The following is a 6231-nucleotide window of genomic DNA, read 5'->3' as shown; positions in this document are numbered from 1 at the left end:
GTACTACAATACGATACGATTAAGATGTGAAAGTATGAGTCTCAGGTTTTTAGGGTGTAGTTTCCTTGGCTAGATTCTCTGGATCCGAGGTAAAAACAAATGAGCCGAATTTTGCTAGTCCATTATCGTCACAAAATGCTCTGTCGAATAAAGCTAAAGACGGGGAATCTTATTTCGGCAGCAAATCGAAGGATGAAAACAATCGGACGAAATCCGTATCTCAAGTCGGCTGTAACCACATCTTACGTACTGCACATAGGTCTGATGATTCCTCGCCTTGAATGTATACGTCGTCCACGAATGGATTGTATAGATGTATCGACGGGCATAGATTGTGAAGCTGGGATATGCTGTATTTGTGGCTGGCGGATGTCGCATATGTGCCAGTGGAAACTTCAAGTTGAAGACCAGACCTATTGCTGACGCAAACATAGTGATTGAAAAATTATTCAAAACCGGGTAGATCTTAGTAGAAAGTGTTAAGCCTGAATAAGTGAACTCAGTCAGAAGTGCATCTCTGGACGGTGCTTCTGCTGTATTTATTATAAATTGCTATAAATCTGGACGGCAAATACTTCGGAAATACGACATTTATAATATACCGCTCCTCAATCGCCATCGCTTCCTTTGGCATCTCCCGTCCAAACCGATTTCTCAACCAAATTGTCACGGGAGTTCCACCAGTTTCGTCCGCCTTTGTGTTCATAGTGACGCTTTTGCTTGTCAACTCCACTTGTAACTTATCTCTTTTGAAATAAATAATATTACCCCCATTTACGACGGTACAGTAACCTCACGATCCGTGTAAGATACTGTTTACTCTTGTTTTTTTTATAATAATTCATATTCGATTTTGAAAAACTATTTGTGCACATACCAGCACCCAACTTGGCGGGAAAGTGGAAGTTCCCGAGACGGATATTGTAGTAAATTAGGTGAATGACTGAACCAACCAGCCTAGTACTAGGTTGGTTGCTTCAGTCATACACCTAATGATATCACAACAATATCTTCCGATAGATGAATTAAATCGGCGAAGTAGAATATGTTGCTCCAGCTATTATTGATAAATCGATTACTCTTCACCATTCGTTCACCATGAAGTATTATACTTTACTGTTTGTGTTTGGTAAGTATATTTATTTGCATTTGCTATATTGTGCGAAGCATCTGAACCATGCTATTATGTTCCGGAATTTCTATATTGCCGCATTACATCATGTGTATCTCTTATCATTACCTGTGATAACGTATAATATTATTCGCTACGATGTTGTTGTCGATAATATCAACATTGTCTTGTTTGTATCGAGAATATCATGCATAATTATTGAGGAAATACAATAAAATGTACATAGCCTACATGGGAAAGTCACTATATGAACATACAATTTATGGGTTACAGTCACATTTTCAATGTACATTTGGAGACTTTATTCACAATTAATTGTTTGATTTACCCTATTGAGTCATGGTTACAAGCCGTGTGGTGCTACGTTACCGATTCGAACTGCTACTATGAGCGCAACGCAGACTATTTACGGTACTACACGCATGTCATGTGCATTAAATTTTGATTGAGAGTACAATGTATTAGTTTTTTTGTACGATTAACATTGTAAACCATTTTAAGGTCTTGGACTGCTTGGGCAGCTCTCTAATAGCAGTTTTTGATAAAGCGTATCTCATTCAGTGTAATGGTGGTTTTAGGGTTATAGTGGTGTTGTTGTATGCTTGAGCAGCAATATCATACACAGGATTAAATTATATCTCAAAGTTTTACGATTTCTAACAGAATTCTCTTCCCAGAATCTTGTGAATGCATTACTTGTGTGGACTATATCTAAATTGTGGCGGTATTCTGGATGGTCTAGAGTATATCACGAGAGTAAATGAACACGCACATACACGCCAAACACATATATTGTAGTTGTATAACACTTCGGAATTTATTAAGTATATAATAGTATATTAGTTCAACACAGTGATATGAAGGCAGAAGATGCTCAATTAAGGAAGGGCATAGTGGGCATATATAGGGAGATGAAGTCCAATAAGAATGATCCTAGAGCAGAGATGAATTCATTCATACATATCATGAATCCTGCATTTTATGAATCTTGCATTCATTGGCCGAATTCAGCTGATCGCAATTGACGACTTGGTACTAAAGCTATACCAGCTTTCACTGTGAACGATTTGATAAAGTACTTTAATTTACTAGCTTATAACAAAACCAACCCTGATGCAGACGACGATCCTAAATACGCACCATCGCACACGATCGCATTCAACAACAACAAAAAGCTATTTCCAGTTATATAGAAACGCTCGAAATGGAATGCATCAGCGCCAGCACCAGTGGAAGTTCGTGGTAATGACTTAATCGAGATAATTATGAACAAAGAGGCTGGGAAGCAGGGTGCTAATCCCCGAGCCAAGCGTGCATTCGAAGCATCCGAGATGCAGCAAATATTTCCGCTTTCAATCACAAGGAGTTGGTGCTTTCACTGTTTGCACGAAACAATGATCTTGTGGATTTGAAGTTTGCTGATATTGTGCCGTCACACCACGATGGATTAATACTTGCCAAGATGTGCTAAAGCAAAATATTGTGACCGAGAATGAATCGCCTGAGCAGCTGATGATGAGATTTATGGACACGACACACAAAAATTCAGCTTTCGATCACTAGAAATTGGTTGCACTCACTGCTGTGTTGGCAATTTTTACTGATTGCACGAAACGATGATGTTGTGCATTGAAGTTTGCTGATACTGTTCCGTCACCCCGCGATGGTTTATTACTTGCCAATATGTGCTAGAGCAAAAATATTGTTGACAGAGAAGGAATCGCCTGAAAAGCCGATGATGAGATCGATGGACACGACAGACTTATATCTAGCATCACTTGCAGCAAATCTGGTATAAAGTATTTATCACCATCAAACATTGACAGATCAGTTCAATTTTTCAATTCAGTAATCTAAATACAACGCCTGAGAAATGAATAACCCATCCACAACAAGCTCAGCGCTTCTAAGAAAAAATATCTGGCCACATGGTTTAGCAATTTCACACAAGAGAATTGTGAAATACACAATATAAGAAAATCGGCAACAACATGGCCATACGCCGCGACATAGCAAAAAGAAAAAGCAAATTGATACGGATGTCGATTATATTCTGCCTTTTCCTGATGCGTTAACTTGTAGAATTGTGTGGTGAGCGTGAACCGTGTAAATATGTAGTTGCTCAATCGTTGAGAGCTGTTACTATCGATGACTACCTATTGAGCGTACTTCCTGACTTGTATGCTATCGATCTTTATCAGAACACTTGCAGAGTATTAGCAACTTGTGCGCTATGGTTAGCACTTATGGTTAGTTCTTACAGCTAATCCTTTAGTACCGTTTGCATGTGCACGGTTTTAACAAAATCAAAAGAAGTAAAAGTTTGTCACAAGTGCAGTACGAACCTCATTCTTTATAGTTCAAGAAGGAGACACATTTGCCGTGATAGACTTTGAATGTGCAGTTGTGATGCTGGAGAGACCACTCTGATAATGATGGAACGGCGGAAATAGAGGCAATAGGGGCCATGGGGGTGCGGGGACGGGTGGTAATGAAAGAAATTTGAGCTTTATAGACACTAGCTCGGATGACGACGATGATGGGAATGGCGGTACAGAACGGAAATTCAAATCTAACAGTACTTAAACTGAACAAACACGACGACAACAGCGTGAAGAACGTACCAGTACACATACTAATCAGCGAGCATCCACACAACGCTGCAGTTTAAATACAGCCCAAAAAAGTAATACTACGAACGCAATTCAATATAATAGCAATTTTGGGAGACCGCAGACTTTCAATCAAGAATAGCGACAGGTATGCAATTCAGGCAAGTATCGACAAATTGCTGAGGTTGGTGACCATGTAGTGGAAAAGCACAACATATGAAGAAAAGTCACAGAAAAAAGGTTTAACACGATCCATGGAGTAGTTAATCGTTTACGCGTAGACTATCGGATAAGTAGCAGCACAGAAACGCAGACTAGCCCGATGCAACCTAGAAGACCTACAAGGCGTCCACCAACACACAGCAACACACATTCACATGGTACGGCGCAGTTGAGCAAGAAGCCCCCGACACTTGCTATATTATGGGATGAACGGGACATCGGGCTTAACGGTAACAAGCCTGCGACGGAGCATACACAACTAGAAAGAGCTATATGCACAAAAAATATATAGTTTTAAAATTTAATATTGATCCACGATGGAGAAACTCATTGCAAGAGGCAATGATTACTTAAGCGCAATTAATATACTACACGAGCGTTACGGACAGAGTGCTACTAGCGTATCAAATAATGTGCATGCCATTAAGAAGGATCTTGAATTCAAACGTGGTAAGAGACAATGATTTGCAGGACGCACTGCGACTAAAGTTGCTGTATAGTATAGGCAAATAAATAGCTAAAACACCTGAAAGAGTATTAAGTATTGCAATTTTCTGGTAAAATCGAAATTGCCGGCAGAACTTTGGCAACATTCGCAGCATTGGCCAATGGACTAAAAACTGTAAATCTATTGGTTCTTCCTCTATCCTTATGCATTATCATACAATAAATATTTATCTATTTCGTAATAGTGTTGTTGATACCACTGTAGATCGTGCGCGGGCCATGTCTGTGCGTTGCTAACCTTTTCCGCTATTGCACGTCTAAACAAGAGCTCTATTCCATGCATATTCCCCGAGATATTGCGATTTTATGTGGTTGCTACTGCCTTGTACATGTATGTGCCAAACCACATGTGCGATTTGTTTAGAAAAGGTTTTGATTTTGTAAGACCCATAGACAGGCGACTATTTTTTTCCTTTCTTTTTCTTTATAATATATTATGCCACTACTGTGGTCCTATACTATGTATGCCTATTATCTTCTTCGTGTGCCTGTCGTAACTACTGAAACGGATATGACTTGAAGGACAATTGATCAGCGTGCTCGAGTCATATATATCCGGTCTGTATCATACGATCGTACTTATATCTATCTCCGCCATTACGGCTACAGGTAGTTTGATGAGTCTTTCATAATCAACGCTACGTTTACTTAAAGTTTTCGTTATATAATGTTTTGTCTTAGATATACGTCCCAATTCATAATGTTTTGTTCTGTATGGGAGTGTGTCGTGGTCAACTAATGAGTATACTCGAGTTGGGCATGCTTTTCATAACCCCGTCATATTGGCTTTACACTTTTCACTTATACGTAGTAATGTTGCACAAATTCAACAACTCTCAAGGCGACTCTATCGACTGGATGCCGTGCAATACGATCGAAGCTGCGTTGCTGACCGACTTTAAGTGTCCACACAAGTTTTAATATACCGTGGCCTCAGTAGCTGCTCACCACTGAGTTGTCACCCACGATCAGCACTCGTCTATAATGACGCTCAGCGTCGTAGTTTTGTGTTCTGGCTTTGATTTTCTAGATATGCGGTGTGACATCATGGCATAATAAAATAATCATGTGACGCTCGGCGAGCATGTATCTCGGACAGTATGTAAGCTCTCCGCATGCTTATTGACTATCCAAGTGGACTATGTCTATGTCCACGTGGGCGTTTATATACAAAACATCTATAAAATATCTAGTTGTGTGCTCACAACACGCGCATGCATAGAGAGCGCAACTTCGGTCATAGGTGAAATACCATTGACCTAAGCCGCTTTAACCTTGAATCAGCCGTCATAGGCATCGATCCTCACATACTTAAATTCGCTTACGATAAAAACGTATCACGCATCTTTCTATCAGCGCACCCAGTATTCTGATTGTGGCGATGCGACATGATGTGCCAGAATGCCGTCCCTTTTCTCACTAAAGTGATTCATCCAACGATGGCTCTATACCTCGGTGGACCAGCCTAGTATTTTTCTACAGTAACTCGACTGTCTTTGAGCTCGAGTGGCTTGCTCCCATTCTTCGCCCGTGAATGAAAACTCTGCTTTTTTTTTCCGGCTGTGAATGACATATGAACCAAGCAATGGCTTCATGGCTATAGTCGTAGCCCCTGGGGCGAGTACCATGGCAACATCACCGGTCTTAAACTCGACAAGATCAATTTTGTATACTGGATAGTCGTATGACGCTGCTTTGGAAGAATATTATTTTTCAATTGATTCAATCACTTCAACCACATGTCATTCGTCGCACGTA

Source organism: Sphaeroforma arctica (assembly GCF_001186125.1).
Source record: "Sphaeroforma arctica JP610 unplaced genomic scaffold supercont1.124, whole genome shotgun sequence".
NCBI lineage: Eukaryota > Ichthyosporea > Ichthyophonida > Sphaeroforma > Sphaeroforma arctica.
This window is presented reverse-complemented; position numbering follows the sequence as displayed.